At 45.4% G+C, this 13,331-nt stretch overlaps 1 long non-coding RNA gene across 1 annotated transcript; it reads left to right on the top strand.

Annotated features, from left to right (window-relative positions):
• The first annotated feature begins 1,833 nt into the window (after positions 1-1,833).
• LOC309868188 lies at positions 1,834-12,138 on the top strand. The gene is made up of 3 exons (XR_014313566.1): positions 1,834-1,948; positions 9,576-9,650; positions 11,978-12,138. It is a non-coding gene; the product is annotated as an uncharacterized lncRNA (long non-coding RNA).
• Positions 12,139-13,331: the final 1,193 nt, after the last annotated feature.

Here is a 13,331-nt window from a genome sequence, read left to right as displayed (position 1 = left end):
GGATTCTAGAGCTGAGGACAGTCAAATGCTCTCCCCAGTTCCTCCCATCTCAAGTCTGGCCTCCAGCACAGAGCCTGAGATGCTCCTGGCCAAACGCTAGCCTGTGCTTGTCAGACTGGGCTGATGATTTCTGTGTGATCTGTCACCTTCACCCTCTGTCCCCTGGCTTTGGAAGCACACACCCAACCAGAGGGGTTGCTGCTCAGGTATGGCGGGTGCCCGTCAGCTCAGGGAGGCCCAGGGCTGGAAGGAACAGTGGGGACAGGCCCATCGGGAGGTGGCTCCCCTTGGGGCTCTGCTGGGTCTGCAGCCTCCAGGCTGAGGGCGGACTCCATGCTGACTCACTGTGATTGTGGTTGAGAAAAACCCAGCGGACTGGTGGCTTCCATGAGCTCGGGAGCTGCAAAATATAGGTCAGGGAGCTTCAGCCAGAAAGGTCTTTAGTTGAGTGAGAAAAATCAACATTTTTTCTGACCATCTCTCTTTTATAATGTGACGTTACAAGGGGCTCGAGAGGACACTGAGCGTTTCCATCTCTGGTCTCCTTGGGCAGGGGGAGGGGCCTGAAGCCAGGTCAGAAAACAGGGTAAAAGGGGAGCGAAGCATCTGTCTCCAGTCCTCTCTGCAATGTTGCTTTTGTTGTCTCTCCGCTGTGGATGAACCTTGGATCCAGCAGAACTCGATGGACCCTCTCCAGAGATCTCCAGCAACTTCTAGACCAGGTTGTAGTCTGCATAACTCAGGGATGAGGGTAGAGCAGTCAAGGGGGTTAGTAGGGTGTGTGGGGCTTGGGGACAATCCACACTGCATTTTCTATCAATGGCGCCCCTTGGAGAACTACGAAGGAGCCTGAAGACACAAGTTTCCGTGTGCAGCCCCAAGTGTGAAGCCTCAAGTTAGGCTTCTACCGTGGCCTAACTTCCCTAGAATTAGCGCCCATCATATAAGTCAGCACCTGGCACTCTCCCTGGCCCCTTAAGGCACTAGATAAATACTTGTGGACTAGATAATGGTGTGGTCAACAGAATAATGCCCACCCCTCCAGGATGTTCATGTCCCAATTCCCAGAACCTATGAATATGTGACTTCACATGGCAAAAGGGATTTGGGGCGTAGGATTATCATTATGACCTTGAAATGAAGAGGTTATCCTGGGTTATCTGGGTAGGTCCATTCTAATCACATGTCCTTAAAAGCAGACCACCTTCCCCAGGGGGCAGTTGGAGAGATGAATAGGACCACGGAAGAAGAGTCAGAGAGCTAGGAGTCTGAGGAGGATTTCATGCCCTGCTGATGGTTCTGGGATGTGAGGGGCTACAAACCAAGACCAGAGAGAGCCCTTAAGAGCTAAGGTCATGTCCAGTCAACATCGAGCAAGGAAATGGGGACCTCAGTCCTACAACCACACAGAACTGCTGACAGCTGAGTGAGCAAAGAAATGGCTTCCCCCTGAGAGTTTCCACAAAGGAACAGAGCCCTGCTGATGCCTTGATGTTAGTCCAGGGAGACTCCTGACCCTACAGCATGAAGATGGAGACATTGTGGAGGCCGAGAAAATCAAGGTCATCCCACCTCAGGTTTAGCCTTAGCATATGTACAGCCATCTTAGCTCTGGCAGCCATCTCAGACCCCCATGCCCAAGGGCTGAACTTTCCCCCCACCCTGCTTTTGTAACCCCCACCCTCTTTTGGTTCCCCGAAGACCCACCCTGCTTTAGTTCCAGAGACACCCACCCTGCTTTGGTTCCAGGAATCCCTATTAACAGGAGCCCATAAATAACCCTGCCTTAAATAAGCTCGGGTTCCAAATCCCTACTCCACTGCGTTGGGTATACTTGGGCCCAAGCTTAAGCTTGTCGAATAAACCCTCGTGTGATTGCATCGGTGCTTGGCTCCTTGGTGGTCTCTCATACGCGAAAACTCTGGCACAGCAACATAACATATTTGGGGTAAGTATGGTAATTTGTTATGGGAGCCACAGAATACTAATACACATGGCTACAAAGCGGAATGTATTTTATAACTGAATAATTTTCTTACCTCTAACACACCTCATTTCTGTGGTGGCTGCTGGTGGTAAAGTCCTTTTTCCTACTTGGCTATGTCCTAGGAGCAGGGGAGCAGGGAGGGCATCCTTCCTTCTGGTGCTCTATGCTTCCTGGTACATGTGGGTTTACTTCTTTGCTGCTATCTGCTACTGGCATCCCCACCCAGGTGGCCCCTTGGCCAGATGTCGCTAAAGGCTGCCCTCTTCATGAAGCACATAGGGCCCTCTACTGCTTCCCATCATCTCTGCTGCTCGGGGCGGCCCCTCACCCCAGGCAGGCGGTCCACCTCCACCCCTCATACCCCTCTTCTCTACTCCGAGGGGCTGGCAAGCATCCTTCTGGGGCTGGCAAGTTGTGTCACATTCCAGCTAATGTCTTCAGACCACACTGGGTCCAAGGAAATGTGTGGACCTCCTCCATGACAACACATGATGTTGGGGAGGCCTGGAAGTGGTTTCCAGCCCCTCCCACGTGACTGTGCCTTGCCCACTCCCCACCTTCTTTCTCTCCAGGACCCAGTGGCAGAGGCATCTATGAAGGTTGCTACTTAGGGAATGCCATCTGAGTGACAGCATATACTGTCCCCTCTCCTTGGATCTCCGGGAGTACTTGCCTATTTTCTTCCTCCCCAACACTCCATGTGGGAAAGGCCTGAGGGTTGGTATCGGTGGCGGTGATGGGGATGGCGGTGCAGAAGCTACCTGCCCCTTCTTATGAGCTCTCCTTCTAAAGTTCTCTCTGCTTCTTCTCCTTAGTCTTTTTGACAGCTCACACCGAGCGAGGGGGCGGGGGAACACGCAAAGAAGCCAGTCCTGTTCCCTGAGACTGTAATCCCTAGTGGTGATTAACTCGCAGCAGGTACAGCGCTCTCTGAAGCTCCAGTGTGGCCTAGACTCGAGTGCCTTTGTTCTGAGCAGTCTTTGGAGGGTTGGTAGCCAAGAGAGAATAAAGAAGAATTCCTTTGATTCCCCAGATTCTCTGTGTGCAACAATTAAGACCCCACCACAGGCTTAAGAGTGGATGTCGTGTTTTAAGAACCAAGTCATCAGCAGGACAGCTGGGCTCTTGGCTTCGGTCTCCTTGGGCCCATCCAAGGTGTCAGTGACCTTCTTGGTCACACAGGTTCCATTTACCCCAGCACCTGCTTCCTGCGGGCCTCAGAGGCCTTATTCTAGGTCAGAAGGAATTTGTGGCATCAGAAGATCGAGTTCTGATAGAAGATAGTCGATGCTTTCAGCCCCTGCTCCCTGGCACAGTCCCTGCCGCAAGGACCCCGGAGAAATTCTCCTCTGGCTGGTGGAGTTGTCACTCTTAGGAGAGATCGGCAAGGACAAAACAGGGAGGCCCGTCCCCAGGCTGCTGTCTTTTCTCAGGGTTCAACAAAGGAGGACATTTGGTGGGGAGGGATCCTGAGCCTCAGAAGCACAGTATAACAAGTGCAGACTGTGTCCCGGACACTGTACCAAGGCTCCCCATGAGCATGATCTCTCTCTTCCCACAGCAAGTCAAGGACGGAGATGCTCTCCTTATTCTCAGGGGAGGGAGAACAGATTCCTCGGGAATCAGCCCGCGGTCATGGCAAAAGTCAGAGTACTGGGTTTCAACCCCCAACCTCTTACTTTGTGGGTTTTAGAGAACATACTTGAACCTCAGGTATCTTATCTATAAAATGGAGATAAGGCTATCTAATCATAAAGTTATGAGGATTAATGGAAATGAAATCCATAAAGTTCCTTGTATGAAAAAGGTGATTAACACATGTGCTCTGACCCCACCTCTCAAAGGCAGAGCAAAACTTTGGCCCAGTACTCCTACAACCCTGTGGTCGAGGGCAGTTTCAACCAAAAACATTTGGGCAGGCCCCATCCAGTGTTGTCCAAAGCCTGGAAACCTCCTTCCTCCCAGAAGAATTCAAGAATGTCACCAGGGGCTCTATTCTGCCAGCAACACCGCCTCATCTTTTGTCCTCCAGCCCTGCCCCAAGGAGCCCAGCTTCAGTTGTCGGGGGCCAACAGGAGAATCTGTTGTCCTCCAACACCATCTGTCTCTGGTCCTACATACCTTTTTTACTGATTTGTTGGATATGGTTAATTAAGCTTTTTGCTAACTTTCAGTGAAATAGTATCTGCTAGCATTCCTTTCCATAACTCCATTTTCTTCAGGGCTGATTTGGGACCTTCATTTTGCCTCTGAGAGGCCTACTTAGCTTCACCCCAGGGTTCATCCTGCCTTCCCCAGACTTCTTAAAATGACAGCACCTGCCATTGTCAAGCTGATCGGCCTGAGAGTGAATCTGCCACCTAGTGGTCATTGGAGGTGTGACCGCCTTTTCAGGAGAGCGTGTGCTCGCCTCTCTCTCTCTCTCTTTAAATATTTTTTATTTATTTGTTTGACAGAGATCACAAGTAGGTAGAGAAGCAGGCAGAGAGAGGGAGAAGCAGGCTCCTTGCTGAGCAGAGAGCCCAATTCGAGGCTTGATCCCAGGACCCTGGGAACATGACCTGAGACGAAGGCAGAAGCTTAACCCTCTGAGCCACCCGGGCGCCCCTTTAGGAGCTCTTTTGTTAATGGTACCTGAAAATAATTCAGTGATGGTTTTCTTTTCATCTAACTTAGAAGCTGTGAAATGAATCAGATCAAACCATGTATGTCCATCAAAACCTTATTGGGACGAGACTGAGTGTGTAAGAGTATTTTCAATTTAGGATGAATAGTGAAGCAAAAATCAGATTGGTGCGTACCAGAGTGCCAAAGTAGGACACTACATTTTTCCTTTGACAACTCTTAAATCCAAATGAAGTCCTACACAGACAAAGCAAGCAAACCAACCGACAAACCACTGAAACCAAACAAATGAACAAAAAATGGAACGGCTGGTTTCATTATCCAACACATATGGGTGGACTGTGGTTAGCATTCAAAAGTTTATTGGAGCAGTTCATCACAGTCACTGTGGTGATTTAAATTCGCTAGAGAATGCGATAGGGACCACAGGAGGATGTGCTAATGTTATACAGCAATGAAATACCCCTCATCAAGGGGGTTGATGTCATCAAGGAAGATTAGATTTGGTCAGGCAGTAGGGATAGAAGTTAGGGACAAGGTCAGGTGTCAGCAAACTAGAAGTGTGTCTGACAAATAAAATACAGTCTGAAGCTTTGTGCCCACAATGCATTTAGTGACCACCTATTTTAGGTACTTACTGACTACCTGTTTTATTCAAAATAGATACAAAAAGGTATGAGACATTGAGAGAAATTTAAGAAGATACAGGGGGCATGTTGTAAAGATGACAGTTTCCTTCCAGGTAAGTCTGGAGATGCCAAGGGCATCCAATAAAAATACTACCAGGTTTATTTTTCTTTTGTAGAAACAAACAAGATACTTCTAAGATTCATTTAGAAATACAAAGGGCCAAAAAAAAAAAAAAAAAAAAAAAAAGAAATACAAAGGGCCAAGGACAGCCAAGACATTCTTGAAAAACAAGAAAAAAAAGGTAGAAAACTTCTACCACCAGATATCAAGACCTATTTATTTATTTATATTTTTATTTTAAATATTTTATTTATTTATTTTTCAAATTAAAAAATTATTTTTAAATTAATTAATTTATAGGTTTTTTTTTATTTGACAGACAGAGATCACAAGTGGGCAGACAAGATTTTTTTTTTTAAAAGATCTTATTTATTTAATTGACAGACAGAGGTCGCAAGAAGGCAGAGAGGCAGGCAGAGAGAGAGGGGGGAAGCAGGCTCCCTACTGAGCAGAAAGCTCCATACAGGGCTTGATCTCAGGATCCTGGAATCAGGACCTGAGCCGAAGGCAGAGGCTTAACCCACTGAGCCACCCAGGCACCCCAGCAGACAAGACTTTTAATAAAGCTAAAGGAGGGTGTGCCTGGGAGGTTCAGTTGGTTAAACGCATGCTTTTGGCTTAGCTCATGATCCCAGAATCCTGGGATCAAGCCCCACAGCAGGCTCCCTTCTTGTGTGGAGCCTGTTTTTACCTCTCCTCCTCACTCTTCCTCTTTCTTTCTCTCTCTCAAATAAATAAATAAATTCTTTAAAAGAATAAAGCTGAAAGAATTAATTGCGGGAAAACTGTTAGTATCTACTTAAAGTTAATATATCACACACCCTCTGACCCAGCAATTCCACTCTCCTGTATGTGTCCAACCAAAATGCATATGTATTTAACAGAAATTAATATTACCCTGTTCAAAGCAAAACGATTCATAATAGCTCTAAACTGTCACCATTCAAATGCCCATCAACACTGTGGGGTCTTTGTGCAATCGAAGTCTATATAGCAATGAGAATGAATGAGACAGAATTACATACGACAGTATGGATGCACATCATAAGCATGTTACAGAAAGAAGCCAGACTCAAAAGAATACATATTGTACCACCCACATTAATACAAAAATGGCGCAAACCAATGGTAATTCACTGCATTACAAGCTCCCTACATGACACAAGTAAGGCATTTATCCTGGCACAAAATTTAAGGGGTTGCCAAAAACCTCGGTAGTTGAGGAAAATAAGATTTTAATGTAATTTTTAAAAAACCAAACAATGCAAAAAAAAATCATAGTGAACAAATGATCAGTTTTCAGTAAAGACAGGAGCTGACTCTGCACTTGCACAACTGACTGTATTAGCCCCATATTCATCCTGGCTCCATCAGATCCTATTTGACATAAATAGGAAGTTTGCATATTGCTATCCATTCTTTTTTTTTTTTTTTTAGATTTTATTTATCTGACAGAGATCACAAGTAGGCAGAGAGGCAGGCAGAGAGAGATGGGGGAAAGCAGGCTCCCTGCTGAGCAGGCAGCCTGATACGGAGCTCAATCCCAGGACCCTGAGATCATGACTTGAGTCAAAGGCAGAGGCTTAACCCACTGAGCCACCCAGGCGCCCCTGCTGTCCATCCTTTTATCCTCTGCCAGCACCATGGCTGTGCCTTGGCTAGCTGCTTGGAGGAGAGCTGTCCCCACCCTGACACATGGGGGAGAGCCCAGCCACGACGAACAGAATTGCCTCTACAATTCAAGTTGTCATGAAGTCTTGATTTTGTATGCCACTGAAGTTGGGTGGTTGCTTGTTATATAGCAACAACCAATGAATATGCTAAACTATGTAGTCAAACTATGAAAACATGGTTTCCAAGAGTAGAGGTTACTCTTGGAAAGTGCATAATGACCTGAAGGAGGCAGGAAATGGGTTTCTTAGTGGTGGGCAAGTTCTGTTTCTTGATCTGGGTGCTAATTACACAGCTGTGTTCCCTTTGTGGAAATTCATTGCATTGTGTGTTCATAGTTTGCATGGTTTCTCTATATTTTTATTACACCCAAATACAAAATTTTATAAAGATGGAACACTTCACCCCTACCCATTTTTCAAGGACAACTTGGCTGGGGTAAGACACACACACACACACACACACACACACACACACACACAGAGTTATATCAGGAACTGAAATAAAAATTCAGAATAAATTGGGTTGAACCAATATCCAGAAAATCTATGAAATTATTATATTTTAAACTCTATTCACTGTTCAGAGAAGCCACTTAGTCTTAATTGGACCAGGAATTTTGAACTACACTAGGCCTGGACAAAATCAAAGCATACGAATATTCTTTAAACAAGTATTTTTTTCTTTCTTTCCTTTTTTTTTTTTTTTTAAGATTTTATTTATTTATTTAACAGAGATCACAAGTGGGCAGACAAGCAGGAAGATAGAGAAAGGGGGAAGCAGGGTCCCTGCTGAGTAGAAAGCCTGATTTGGGGCTAGATTCCCAGGACCCTGGGATCATGACCTGAGCCGAAGGCAGAGGCTTAACCCACTGAGCCACCCAGGCTCCCCTAAACCAGTACTTCATTTGCCATGAGTTTTTGCTAAATTTATCTTTACATTTAGTTTTAAAGTTGGCCTCAATTCAGTGAAAAGAATTTATTATTATGGTCATTTTTTTTTCTCCAAACAAATGTTTACTGCTAACATGTGGAAGATAAAAAACATGGCTTCTCTATGTATAGAAATTAAATATACTTATCATCCAGCATCAATACTTCAAGGAACAATTTATTATCTACCAGCCACCTATCTGTCTTTCTGATAGGAAGATTGTCTGTCATTCTTGATGGAAAGAAGTTAAGCATCTAATTAGAAATGTGGTTTCTATGGTTTCCCTGGAAATTTCTCTCCCTTTCTAGCTGGTTAGGATAGACTCTGAAGTGGGGGGGGGGCATGATCCTGTCATCAATTCGATGTCAAAGAGGAAGTACCTCTGCTTTAAGATCAAGATAAAAGGGGTAGGGCACCTGGGTGGCTCAGTAGGTTGAGCATCTGCCTTCTGCCTAGGTCATCCTCCCCGAGTCCTGAGATGGAGACCCGCTTCAGGCTTCCTGTTCAGTGGAGAGCCTGCTTTTCTCTCTGATCCCCCTACTTGTGCGCGCTCTCTCTCTCTCTCTCTTGCTCTCGCTCTATCTCGAAAAAGTAAATAAAATCTTTTTTAAAAAAAAGACAGATAAAAGGGGGAAAGTATGTAAGTAATAGTGCTTGGGATTTCCTCTTGCATCTCTCAAAGGAATAATTTCAATTTGCTTTTAAAGAAGAGATATAAACATCTATGCTCTGATTCTGGAGAAAATAAGTGTCTACCTAGTGCCAACTTTGATACCTGGTCCAGATGCTTCCCACGCACCTGGTCCTGAGAGCCCTGTGCCCCACTTTCTGTGGCAGTTGTGTGTGTGACATGGTGCCAAGAGCTTTCACTTACATGAACTAATTTAATCTTTGAAACTCCCCCATGGGGACACACTTCTATTATTTCCTTTTTACAAGTGAAGACACTCAAGTACAGAGATGTGGCATCCCTTGCTTAAAGCCACACGGCAAGAAACCAGCCAAGCTCACAATCCAACCCAGCTGTCTTGCTCTGGAGACCAGGCTCTTAATTACAAAAACCTCCTTGCAAACACTCCCAGGAGCTCCCAGTTTCTCTTTTCCTTTTTCTTTTCTTTTGCGCTCACAGTTTCAAAGGAGCCATAATAAATCCTTTAAAATGCGTATTTATTTTATAAACTGAGCTACCTCTCCATGTTTTAGATCTGGTATAAATCTACAATTATATATACATCAACTTTACCTGATGTGGGGGGGAGGCATGTACCTATATGATGGATTTATAATAAATGAGAGCATTCTGCAGTAGGGACTTAAAATGATCTTTGACGAGTAGGGACTTCAGAGGTTTGTTTTATTGTATGTTGTCCTGTTCTGATAAGCTCACACATGAAACCTGTGTGGTGGTGTTTACTCACTCAGAGTTTCATAAACCTATGTCTCGTTAGTTACAAATGAAGGCCCTCCGGGATAGGAATCAGCTGACCGTCTCTAAAGCTGTGGTTCCCAGCATATAGGGGAAAAACAATAGGTGCTCAGGGTACGTGTTTGTCGGTTGATTACACAACATTATGTTACATTACAAAAGTAAATGTCTTCTATCTTCTAGCTTGGCAGAGATTTTGTACAGAAACAGTAAAATAAATGAAAACGGTATTCGGTGAAACTGCCTCGTGGTACACAGGTAGGTTACTCCGATGTTTTCACTGACAAGAAGACAACTACAGGATTTCTGGTCATAACAACTCATGATCTGTTTTGCCCCTGTGGATTTCCCAGGGGTAGAAGACATCCCTCTCCTCCCATCTTCCCCACCAGCATGAGGAAATGCAGAATCATCGACGGTTTTAGCAGAAGATTCAACAGAACCCACAGAGCTCCTGTGACTGTCACAACACGTTGGCTTTCAAAAGCCCATGATTTCCACTCTCTAATTTAACGTTTCTTCCAGGGCCGCCCCCGGGACCTTCCTGACCTATGTACACACCTTCCTTTCATTGTCAGTATGTTGAGCTGTGAGATTTCAGATGGATGGTGGGGAAGCTAGAGGTTTCCTCAAGTCTCATAATCCCTGCTCTGCCTCGTGCCCAGATGAGACAGTGTTTCTGAGGAGACTGTCCTGGGTTCATGCTCCTCACTGTCATGGCTAATGACGCACAGCCCGAAAGATTTTTTTTTTTAAGATTTTATTTATTTATTTGACAGACAGAGATCACACATAGGCAGAGAGGCAGGCAGAGAGAGAGAGAGAGGAGGAAGGAGGCTCCCCACAGAGCAGAGAGCCCGATGCGGGGCTCGATCCCAGGAACCTGGTATCATGATCTGAGCTGAAGGCAGATGCTTAACCCACTGAGCCACCCAGACACCCTAGCCCGAAAGTTCTTGAGGGTACTATCACGGGTGACAGCTTCTGCTAAGGCTACTGTTGGGGTCCTTTATCAAAGGAACGAGTCTGAGACAAAGTCAAAGTTATGCAAAGCCTTATTCTATGCCAAGCATTAGAAGTCAGACTGACAGGCCAGGGCCGCCTCCAAAGAGAGCGACCCCTTCCCGATCTCACAGGCTGGTTTTATAGGGCATAACCGCAGACCCAAGGTACGTGGCTTCTATTGTTAAGGTGTTTACTCCCAGAATCGATACCTGGAGCCATACCAGGAACTACTGGGGCGTTTATTCCCGGGATGAAGTCCGTGGATGTAAACAACAATATGACTACCTAGGCAATATGGAGTAGCTCTGGCTAAGCAGGCCGTAATAGTTAAACAGGTTTTAACATTAACTTGGCCTAACAGCCACCTGTTATCTCCTTTGAATCTGATCATTAGGAACTGTGATTCCTGTCTTTTAAAACAAAGTGCCTGTTCTCATAAACACTGCCAGGGCAACGCATTCTTGCCCCTTAACTAAATGAGTCATCGACCTCTTTGCAACATTCAACCAACATTGATGAGCTTTCCAAAGTCCTGTTCTACATGTGTCTGGGCGCACAAAGGTGAGAGAGCAGATGTGTCCTCTGAGGCATCAGACTGTTGGACTGGGAGCTGGGACATACATCATCCAGTCAACTCTAATACTGTGACACGTGGGCTCTGATCGGGACAGGAGAATGGGTGAAGCGGGAAGCGTGGCATAGAGTAATTTCAACAAGGGGACAGAGGTGGACCTTTCTTGGGAAGGACCAAGAAGGACTTTGAAGGAAACGTGCCTCCTTTCTCTCACCCTCTTAGCGCTGGCCTTCACTCATTCATTCCAGATTTGCTATGAGAAATTTGCCGCAATTACATCAGAGGTATCCTCCAGCTCCTGGCCTTGCCTTCTAGCCCAGCACCACAGTTAATGCTCCAGGCATCCACACAGTGTTTGAGCCAGAAGGGGTCTCGCCTTTGGAGACTCTGTAGATTTCTGACAGGCCTTTGTGCACCCCCCTTGGTCATCTTCCAGCACCTCTTCCTGAATTCAGACTTTCATCAACATTACAATGATACGGACTCACAATTCATATGGAAAGGTTATGGGAAGAACGTAGCCATGGATTATGTACAGACCGGGTTATTTCTTCACTCAAAAATGGTCTACCTAAAAGAAAATCTGTTAACTATAAGCAAGCATTCGTAGTAAAAAATTGTTTACCTTTGAGGATCTGGAGCGGAAGCCACGTCTCTTGTAAGCCCCGCAGTACTGACAATGCAAGGATTTGGGGTCTGTTTTCCATTTTCAATAAGATACAGCTGTGATCCCCACGTGGGCTCCAGTCGTGAGTTCGTGGACTGGTAACACTTAGAATCACCTGGGGAGCATTTTGAACCTGCAGTTTCCTGGGTTCCAGCCCTAGAGATTCTGTTACAGCCAATCTGGGAGTGGGGCCTGGAAATCTGTTTTTAATAAGTTCTCCAAGGGATTCTTCGTAAGCCAGCTTCTGAAATGACTGCTTCAGGGACTATTGGATTGGCAGGTGACATTTCCTGGGGATTAGTGACATGTACTAAAACTCTTGCATCATTTCCGTTTCAGGGACATCCTTACCTGCATGATCTGCTCTGATTTAGGGGAGAAGAGACATGGTTTGTTGTGCAGGATGGAGAGTGGTCACCGTGTGCCAGCTGGGTGGCCTTGCTTTGTTTCCATCTGAGAGGATATTTCCTGTATTGCACACCGTCATGAAGAAAAATTAGGATCCATCCTTCTTGTCTGTTTCATTCAGTTTCATGCGGACGACTCGCTGATGACCCATGAGTCCTCATTTACTGCACATACAATGTGCACTCTTCAGTGACACTAGAAAAAGATTTCACCTTGTTGCCATCCTCACACATTGCACTTTTCACTTGTCCTTATTCCTTTTTTTTTTTTTTTTTTTTTAAGCTTGGGATCATAATCAGTGCTGTAGCCTCCTACCAGCATCCTCCTGGAAGTTTTCTCAAGTTGTTACAGAGGCTTTGTTTTCACTTCCCCTTTTAAACACCTGTCTGTTCTTGCCAGTTTTTAGTGTCCCTGCTTTTATACCACATTGGTGGATTTTAATATTAGGACTAATCAATGTCCTGGGCATTTCTGGGAAGGCCACACTCACACGTTTATATCTGAGGGATGGGTCACTGACAGCATGGCTGGCTTGGCACGCTTTAGAGGCCTGAAGTTCATCAGAAGTGTTCAGCTCTTCCCAGTTGCTTTTCTCTCTCAGTGCAATACACCAGATGAGACCAGGAGATGGTGCTGTGGGTCAACTTTTACTCCACATCCTGCAATGCTGGCGGTTTTCCAAGAAGCCAGGTGAAATGTCAAGAGCTAAAGCTTTCATTCCGTTTCTTTTTCTTTCTTTCTTTCTCTTCCTTCCTTCCTTTCTTTTTTTAAAGATTTATTTATTTATTTATTTGTTTGTTTGTTTATTTATTTATTTATTTATATGACAGACAGAGATCACAAGTAGGCAGAGAGGCAGGCAGAGAGAGAGGGGGAAGCAGGCTCCCTACCGAGCAGAGAGCCTAATACGAAGCTTGATTCCAGGACCCTGGGATCATGACCTGAGCTGAAGACAGAGGCTTTAAACCACTGAGCCACCCCAGGCGACCATTCCGTTTCTATTGGGGCTAATAAACAGCTCGAATCTGCAAGCGAGACGAAATCTTGAAAACTGAAAAAAAAAATTATTAGCTAGGGATGCAAAATGACGAAGGGCTGACTTTGAATTCCACTTTTAAAGTCGCCAGATCTGAACTTCATACTGAACTTGAACTTGGAGGAGGTCATGAGAGAAGTGTTTACTGGTAACTTCTGGTTGTTAAGAAAGAGGTCAGAAAAAACTTCTGAGGAAGCCTGGAGACCAGTCTGGGACTTCCTGCTGCTCCAGGACCAGCAGAGATAAGTG

This window comes from Mustela nivalis, assembly GCF_964662115.1.
Source record: "Mustela nivalis genome assembly, chromosome: 6".
Classification (NCBI taxonomy): domain Eukaryota; kingdom Metazoa; phylum Chordata; class Mammalia; order Carnivora; family Mustelidae; genus Mustela; species Mustela nivalis.
Note: the sequence above shows the minus strand (reverse complement) of the source record. Positions and strands in the feature narration are given on the sequence as shown.